This window comes from Dermacentor andersoni, chromosome 4 (genome assembly GCF_023375885.2).
Source record: "Dermacentor andersoni chromosome 4, qqDerAnde1_hic_scaffold, whole genome shotgun sequence".
Lineage (NCBI taxonomy): Eukaryota > Metazoa > Arthropoda > Arachnida > Ixodida > Ixodidae > Dermacentor > Dermacentor andersoni.
In genome coordinates, this window is record NC_092817.1 from 135,186,003 (window position 1) to 135,195,751 (window position 9,749).

A 9,749-nucleotide genomic window follows, 5' to 3' on the forward strand; every position below is an offset into this window, starting at 1 on the left:
GCCGCGCCGCAGAAACAGTGGCCAGGCAGCTAACAGACGTCTCAAAACACTGGCCTGAAGAGCAATGCCACAATTGACTTTGCAGGCGTCACGCTTCAGTGGTTCGTGAGATGACACCTAATGAAGACGTCTGCGTTTTTAACTTTACCTTTACTGTCTGTTCTGTTTAGATGACTAAGTGCAGACACCTGCTCAGCAAGAAGGCTAATGTTTATGCATACAAAATTATCACGCCAGTAGGTGAAGGCGGAACGCTGCCCTGGCCTTCATATTGAAGCCGGTTGGGCAAACTTTAATGGTTTATACACTTAGCTCCATCGTTTTATTCCGAAACGCACTCCGCTTCGCAGTATACACCGCCAAAACCTCCACGCGAGGGCCGCGCATGCGCTGTCGACACAGTGACGCCGCGACGGTGGTAGCAGCGCTATGGGCGCAAGCGTGTCTAGGTGTCCGCTTAATTTATATTAAATGGAAAAAAGACAAATATCGCTCACGAACTTGAGAATTTTTCATTAGGTGATCGGACAAGTTTGCAAAATGTATGCAATGTCCATTTATATCAGAGATACTCGGTGCACGGCCTCAGTTTTCTCAACTTTTGCATGCAGCTCTAGCTACCTTATAGACGCCAGTAAGAGCAGCACTTTTCTTTGGAGACTTTTGTGGAGTGCACGCCTTTCACGGGACCGCGTCATTTGGTCTAATTTCTGCCGCTACGAATTCCGGGAACTTGCATGCTTAGCGATGGAACGCCATCCTCGATATGTTCTTTCTAACAAGCTCCTTTTTTTCTCTGGCTCAGCCACTGACCAACGTACTTGTTGTTGACGACAAAGTTGCGGCTGGCTTCTCTCCTGCCTGCTCCTCAGCGTGTGACAACCTTGAGCCTAAATGCAGCATCGTGTGCCCTCAAACGCTTCCTCTCCATTGCGGACTCCCGGCAGTTAACAGATGAGCCAAAAGAGCTGACTTATCTGGCTGAGAAAAGTAACCGCCAAAGAAAAACGGAGTGCGAACTTCCGCTTTTCTATGGAGGAACATAGAGGAGGTGGTCCTGGTGGCGCCGGAGATCTCGGAGGTCAAAGCGCAGCTCTTGCTATCTAGAAGCGCGGCGCGAGAATTCGCTGATGCGCTTGCGTGGCATAAGCACACCAACTGCGATTGATTCTTGGTTGGAATTGTTTATTCAAAATTTCGAGCAGCCTTGTTGCCGGTGCAGCTGCCATGCACGGGTGCGGTCTTTAGTCGAGATTGTATGGTATATTTCTTATTGGAAATAATAAATAGAAGGTTGTTTGTTGTTATGAAGAAAGTGCATTCAATAAAAACGTCATTCTCATCCGAAATATATTCCATCACGAAACACCCGTGTACTTAAATTAAGGTGCACGTTAATCAACTCCAAGTTTCCGGAGTCCCCCACTATGACGTATCTCATATTCAGATTGTGGCTTTGGCCCGTAAAACCTCATAATTTATCTTCTCTTAAAATCGTTCTTTTTCCGAAATGCTTTATTTTGATGTATGATATTGCAGATGATCTAGATTTTACCACGAATCTGTTAGCTTTTAGTAGGTCGGGACATATCGTGGCGCGTGCAAAGAAAAGAGCTTCAGCGATTGAGGCGAAAAGTGCATAAATTCTTTGGTATCACGCACGCAGCATTCAGTACAGCCATTCGTTTCAACAAAAATCAGCACCAAACAAGCATAAAATCACATCGTTGAAGATATGGTGTTCCTGATAACAAAGCAAAGCATGTTACGCTCCCCACATACGTTCCCCAGTAAAGACTACACACTAAACATTTTTACGCCCTTATGGGTGTTAAGAGGGGTGCTTTCTGCATTTACACCCCTGTTCACACCCTTTTAGCACCCTTTTCGGTCAAAACACCCTATCACAAGGGTGTACACTACACATAGGTGCGACTTTGCTAGAAGAAGGGTGTTAAATCGACGACTGAAGGGTGTTGAACGCATTGATGCATAAATCTAAGTAATGTGTACCCGTCCACGCATTGAGCAATGCGTGTAGGTATTGCATTTTAATGATAAAGCATTTTATGGCCTTTCAGGTAGGAAAGATGGCGTTCTCCGCAACAACAATCCACACGGGACCCTGCTCATGTCAGTCTTGTCATTTCCCTTGAAAGCATTCAGAAAGCATTCAGAACCGCGCCGCCCTTTTATTCTCTCAAATTATTCACGTCATTTTAGCGTCACGTCCATGAAAAGAACACTAGGTCAACCTGACCTTTGGTTACGTCTTAGGTACCTTCGTCTGTGTATTTTTCATAGAATATGGTACTTTAACCCTTCTCTTAAAGAAAATATTTCACCACACCAAGTTGTATCTCGTCTCGCATCGACCATCAACACAAAATTGATGTGCCATTCTTCTTTTTTGCCAAGAACAGCCACTGAATGGAACCGCCTTCCCGCCTCCACAGTCTCAATTTGTGACACCACTAATACAACATCGCGGTTCAAAGTGTCTTACAGTTTAATTTTCTATTCTTGCCCTGCACTGCAAATATTGTATACTTTTACCCCTTCTTTCTGTTGTGTCTACTAGGCCTTGAAAGTATATTATACATATTTTCAAGGCCTAGTAGACACAACAGAAAGAAGGGGTGAAATTGCGGCATTATTGCATTATTTACGCATAATTGCTCATAATTACCGTTGTTCTAGTTACTGCCTTCTGTATCACTACTGACGTCATACAAGACGCTGATGACGTCACATTTTATTGCTTTATTATACAAAGCAATAAAATGTGACGTCATCAGCGTCTTGTATGACGTCAGTAGTGATACAGAAGGTAGTAAATAGAACAACGTTAATTATGAGCAATTATGGGTAAATAATGTGAATTAGGGTGGAATAAATTCGGTTAAGGTTCGTACAAACTGTAGCAAGGTGTATTACGGCACATGAAGGTAGAATTGTGAAGACACGTGACAATGTATGACGTATCACGGGCACGTGATAATTGCAAGTGTACATCCATGAAGTGATTAAGTTTTCGCATTCCTAAGTGACTGTCGATCTTTTTCTAGGATTCTGATGTTACTGGCATGACGGCCACTCCAAAATGTATCATCAAGAAAATGTACGCACTTGCACTTACAATTTAATTATCACTACATTTTGTGCTCACAATTATATTATCATGCAATTAAACACTTCTAAGACTAACTGCAGTAGCAGAATGAAAACGCGCGAGCAACTTGCACAATTCTGCACGAATATTTCGGTGCCCTTAAAAGCCCAACAAGAAGTGGCGAAATTAAAGAAGCTGTCTGGATACATTGCTGAACAAACAGGGACGTGCTATTAGACGAGCCTCTGATGTACAATGGCATCAACGTACAATTTGCTTGGTGAAGCCACAACGAAGACATTTATAGCGGCGAGATCACGCTGGAAGTTCTCAAATCCGAATCTCCACGTACCTTGCCTAAGTTATTCAGAGTTTTACTAAGCTACTGGTCTGCCTTCTAAGCGCATCCTCGGACACAGTTTGTAAGGCTCAGCCTATATATTAGGGGCTGGTGTCGTCAAAGCTGTAATTGCTTATCCACAGCATACGCTCTTACAAACGCATTCTTCAGTCGCCTCATGAATGCTTACGCGTCGCTGTCGCACGACCAAGATGTGAGGGTCTTTATCGAGCCAGGATATCGCTGTAACTACGCTGTGACCTCGCAAGGTTGCTTCGTTTGGACGCAGCGAATAATATAATCGCACCAGCAGAAGAGCGCCGATCGTCTCGCTCACGGTCCCGATTTGTGTACTGTACCCTCAGTCATGCAGGGCAGACTGCGCCCCCCCCCCCAGAAAAAAATATGCTCAGCACGAACCGTAGTAGCAACTACCCGCCTCACCGCTCTTGTTGGAGACCACAACGAAGCAGCAGCTAACAGGCGGCCATTAGAGCAAGCAAACCTGCCAGAATAAACGTTCAATTTGCGCGCCTATCCCCTGCCCAATGAAAAGCGACCGGAAGTGACGGCACGACGCTGTACAGTCACTCCGGCGCGCGGCACGATGGGAAGGCGGAAGCTACGCCATTATTGCATTCTTTAGCTACGTGAAATGCGTTCGCGTCTCGCGCTGTGCGACATAATTTTAAACGTGTGATTAGTTTTGTTCGCGGTGTAGAAAAAGGTGTGGCCCGTGCTTTGTGTATTACTCGTGCTCCACTCCAAAGCAAAGCGTTCGTACGCACTGGAAGATGGATCCACGGACGCTGAGACGAGCAATTGCAACGTGCCCTGTGTCGGTGGTCGGTAGTACTGCCATAATGGAAATTTTCAGGCAAGTGCCCATTTATTTGGTATTTCTTTGGTTTGTTACGTGTTTTTGTTCGCTCTAGAAGTATCTTACTGTGATCTCGTAGCATAATTCACTAATGTAAGAGCAAGAGCGGCTGCACTCCTAGTAGGGCAAGTTAACTACCTCGATCGCGCCCCGTCTTACATCGGGCGTGATGCGCCTGCATAGTTACGCTTTTCTCAGCGCTTCAACGTTCATAGATGTGCTTCTTTTGTGCGTTCAGCGCGACTTCTTGTAATACGGTCGCTCGCACTTAAGTTAAATGTGGTCGACCACTTTTGCGTCGCGTAGAAAAAGGACGACTGACTTTGCCACCTTTCGAAAGAAGTGGCGCGGTATTGGTTCTCCCCGATGCGGTCGCGTGCTGCTGTTGCTGCTTGCCGGGCGCCTTTAACATGTTTTCGGCTCGCTTTGTCTGTGCGTATGTGCGCGCTCGCGCTCGGCTCGATTCGTGTGTGTGCGTGCGCTCAGCTCAGCTCGCTTTGTGTGTGTGTGTGTGTGTGTGTTTGTGTGTGTGTGTGTGTGTGTGTGTGTGCGTGCGTGCGTGCGTGCGTCTTGCGCGCGCATACATGCCGGTTTGTATGGGCCGGCGTGCTTGCGTGTGTCTAGTGCGTACAGTCGAGCGCGATTTGAAGGTTATCGCGCGAGCGTCAACCAGCCCAGCACTCCAGGCACCTGGCGGCCGGTTTCGGGTGAGGAAAAATCATGATTTCGCACTCTTCTCTCCCTCGTTCGCTGTTACATACAACAACCATCACCCCGCGACAAACTCACCGCCCTTTCTCTCTATTCTAAGCTTTCCATTTGTTGCGATAAAGTGTGGAATTGGTTACCTCGTATCTTCGCGGGCTTAAGCTAATGTTCTTGGTCACCCATTCTTCCTGGCTCAGCAGCAATGACGTTACATAGGCTAGATACAGCTTCGTAACGTTCAATTTCAGATAATACCGAAGAATACGTCGTGCCCACTGCGATCACAGCCTGTTCGCAGAACCAAAAAAAAAGAAAAAGAAAGAAACTTATAGCCCAGCAGGGAGTGACGGCTGCTGAAGGAACAGCAAAAAGAGTGAGGGAAGCAGGCCTGATAATTCCCTCGCCTCGGCAGAGAATTCTGGGCCATGGCGCTGTACTCGTTCCCGGTCGACGCTCGCGCGATAACCTTCAAATCGCGCTCGACTGTACGTGTTTTGTGTGTGTTTCTGTGTGGGTCACTGTGTGTGCGTGCACGTGTTAGCGTGTCTGCCTGCATGTATGTGTGATTGTTTGTGTTTATCAATGTGCGCGTGCGTGCCTTTGTGTCTGCGCTTTGAGAGTGCGTATATTTGTGTGCGCGCGAGTGCGTTTTGTGGGCGTGCGTATGTATTGCATAAGGCCGGTAGAGTTTTACTCGCAATAAAACTTCCAATTTGGTGCAGCGAGTGTTGCCGCCTGAAAGCCGAGTTTGGTTTCAAGCCAACCTGGACAACTGCTGTATGAGGCGCTGTTTCTCAGGAGGATCAGTGGGAAGGCGTCAGGTATACGCTTCCTCCTTTTTCCCGCCTCTGCCCTGATGAATCGACATCCTTGATTGTTATTCTAAAAGAAACGTTACATCCAGAGCACAAATAAATGATTAAGAAATATGGTAGTGTGTTTCGCCATTACACTAATTCTGATCTTAAAGACGTGAATTTCCCATTAGCCCACATTTCCGTTGATGCATACAACCGCTGAAATTGTGAACAGCAGGTTATTCAAGACCCCCCGTCCTACGTATATAGCAATTGTCTTTAGGAGCGTTAATGAATTTTGAAAATTTGAAGTGTTGTTGCGCTTTAGAGGTATCATATGCAAGCTTTAGGTCTCTCCGGGTAGTTTGCATGCTCTTCGAGAGCTGTCGCCTATAGCCCTATTGAAATTTGTAACTACAGTTTGGAGCACTAGGGAAGCTAGAAGGCTTGTCCTGGATCTCGAGAAAGTGTTTAAGCTGGAAGTGTCGGTTGAGGAGTTTAGGCTTGGTCACACGAAGGCTTTTTATGCCTTAGCAGTAGGAGTGTCAAAGGATAAAAAATGCAGTGTGTCAAGGGTGGGAAGCTGCTTATGTGGTAGAGGCTTGTGTGTGTGTGTGCGCGCGTGCATGCATGCGTGCGTGTGTGAATTCGCTCCTCACAAGGGAGTGTGTGTGTGTAAGTGAGCTACTTCTTTTCTGGTGCTATTTGACAAAAATTCGCAAGAAAACACAATAATCAATATAACTTGAAATAATAAGCTATGCAAAGCATGCTGGCACAGTAGCGACAGCAGCATATGAGCATACAAACATGCAGCTGTGTGACAATCTTAATGCATGACTGCAACATCTGGAAGGAAGCTTGCTTCTTTTTTAGTAAGCAGCGCAAAGTCCATATTTTTGCTTTTCTCGTGCAAACCAAAACGAGGCTCATTACCAGTGATCTTGTCTTTCATTCTAATAGCATTTGTTTATCTTAGAGTGTTGTTTCTCGCAGGTCATGCAGATGATAGCATCAATTTCACAATGCCCAGCCTTGGTGCCCTCCATTAAGAGCAAGCCACTTGCGTTCGCCTTCAGGCAGATGGTTGATGTCTTCTAGGAAGCAGTTGGGAAGACTACATTGTAAGTAGATATAGGTGTGTATGTTTAATATAGTAAGTCAAGTTATAACTTAAAACTCAGACTCTTTGGCGGCCTAAGCTTGATATCATATGCAGTTGTGTGTGTTTTTAAATATTGCCGATTGTAGTGCATACTGCAGGTATGACTGTTGAACCAAAGCATACACTTGCATTTTCTTGATGGCCTTTCATAATGAGGATTTTCTTTGTGCAAGAATATTCACAGATGGGGGCATTCCAGCATGATATTCTTTATTGTGCATTCAGTGCTAATTTCGTATGACCTTCCTGCTACCAATGTTTTTGCAGAAAAGGAATATTTCCTTACTCTATGCAATGAGCTTGTTATTTGCTCGTTGCATTACTTGTCTACCTTTAATTTAATCCCGTATAATTCTCAACAACTTAATATTTGAGCTGTTTTTATTTCAAATACAATATTAACATGCGCCGGATTGCAATCTAGACTGCAAGGGATTTGAAGAAATTGCAAGAAACTAGGACCTCTCATGGGTGTTAAAAAACATTTCCGCAGGCATTGCACCTATTTCTTATACTGAACTAGCTGCTCATGAAAATTGCAAGCATATGTCATTTCATACAGTTTTGCAGGATATAGCAGGCCTATCATTGTCACTAACCACAACCTTTCCTCATTTGCATCATGAAAATCTTCCTCATGCTTAATTTGGGACAAGTCTTGAAAAATGAATGCTTCATAATTTTGAAACTACACAAAGTATTGGTTGGGGCTTGGCAGTTTTCAGACTTCACCATGTTGAACCTAGCCATTACAAGACGAGAAAAAAAACATGCACAGGAGGACTCATTCAATCAAATGCAATGCTGTGGTCATTTTCCATGTGGCAAAATGTACTTTTAGGCGGGGGAGGGTGGGTAGCCAATTTACAACCATTGCGACTCATGCGGGTAGTGGCAACAGAGGATGAGAAATGGTTGTGGCTCTGAGGTTCATTGAATATGTGAACACTTATATACAATCCCTCCCCACCCCCCAAGTGAAGGGTAACCGTGCAATATATTTTGGGCGGTAAAGATGAATTTTTTAGGAAACAAGAAATTTCAGGCTCTAGTTGAGATGCTACACAAAGGAGGACCATGTATGTATTCACAGAATAACATAAACTGCCTAGGAGGGGTACCACAGTTTAGAGCATGAAGTAGAAAGTGGGAGCATGACGAAGGATCATAAGTTTATTTAAACTTATGATCTTTGAGAATACTACTTGTCACCGTTTGCCAAGCTGACCTATTGAAAGAAAGGGGCCTGCTCTAAAAAATAGTTAACACATGCTAAATTTTCAAGGAAAGTATGCCGAACTGTCAATTCTTACTAAATTAGTAAATAAGAAATACACAATAAATTTTAGGATACAGAAAGGGTCTAATAAACTGCATTGGGGAGTTGGAGATTGTTGGGCTGGATGCATGTATTGCAGGGCAAATGATAATGCCAGTGGGGGTTCCCTCATTTTCATTTTGTGTGCACTCTCTGTAAAATTACTCTTTGTCTCCTAGTGTAATAATGTTGTGTAAAAACAGCCATTTTTTAATGTCTTGTGCATGTCAGTCTTAATATGCCATATCCCGTAAGGTTCTCAGCTGCAGTACTTATAAAGTGTAATGCAGAGATATATTCCACATTTCATGTCAATTTTATATTAAGGTCACATACACACTTTTGGGCAAATTTCTGTTGTTGAGAGGTGTCATTGGTAGTGTCCTTAAATTTTATTCACTCTTATTTTCTATGGTGAAAAGGCTACTGTATATTTATTTGCTTTTGCTGCTGTATCTGCCTTGTATTCACAGTGACATAGTGGTTTAGTGTTCACAGTAAATGCAATTCCTAAATTTGCAAAATAGAAATTTCTCCTACCTTTCACCTGTCTTGCCCAGTTGCCTGAACTGTTCATTGTTCCCAGTCACATTAATTAAGTTTGTTACTTTCAGGAGCTTGTTGCCTTATCAAATTTTCCACAGTGCACATGTGTAATTGCACAGACCGAACTCTCATGATTCTCTTCTTATTTTTCTAATGCAGGATGCAAGATTCCAGCAATGCCATGCGCTGCATTTATTGGTCAAGATGCTCAGAGAATGGAGTCCCTGCACCTCGTGGTGAAACGTGAACATTTTCTTTCTTTTGGAAAGCTAAACGTCATTTGCTGTATCAATTGCATTCTTGCAGCTCAGATGTGTACTATATTTTTTTTAATTTTGAATCAAATAATATTCACTGTTCAGTATAAAAATGACGTACAGTGTGAAGGACAAGGACTGCGAGAGATGACATACACTGCGCTGACTTCCAACAATATTTTATTGCGTTGCCACATCGTGTGTTTATACACAAGAAGGGCCATGCGCAGAAAATGAAAGGCAGTCACAAGGGGTGTTCTAACAGCAAGTCTTGTACTAAGAACATGGTCACTAAAAAAAATCAATTTCTATCTGTGGAGATACAAGACTTCACTAGGGGTCAGCGTGATAGAGGGGGCACTAACGCACACACTACCCATTTTTCTGGTGAAATAAGCATCAATAAAGTACCAGGTGAGCTGTGTTTCGCTAGAACTTGCGTATCTTCAAAGAGGGGCATGCAGCGGCAGTCCCGGCAATGAATGCCCAAGTGGCCTTGAACAGTGTTATGGACGTTATAGTGCACTTTTAAACGATCATTTAGGCACCTGCCTGTCCGTCCAACATATTTACTGCCTCAAAACGGGAATATGGTAAACCACATTCGTTACACATCGCAAAACGTT

At 44.0% G+C, this 9,749-nt stretch overlaps 1 long non-coding RNA gene across 2 annotated transcripts; it reads left to right on the forward strand.

Annotated features, from left to right (window-relative positions):
* Positions 1 to 4,283: 4,283 nt before the first annotated feature.
* LOC126537825 (uncharacterized) lies at positions 4,284 to 9,351 on the forward strand. 2 transcript variants are annotated; one of them, XR_011893639.1, is made up of 3 exons: positions 4,284 to 4,329; positions 6,834 to 6,961; positions 9,026 to 9,351. It is a non-coding gene; the product is annotated as an uncharacterized lncRNA (long non-coding RNA). The 2 variants fall into 2 exon arrangements; XR_007600835.3 differs by lacking the exon at positions 4,284 to 4,329 and adding an exon at positions 5,753 to 5,861 and having other exon boundaries at positions 9,026 to 9,350.
* Positions 9,352 to 9,749: the final 398 nt, after the last annotated feature.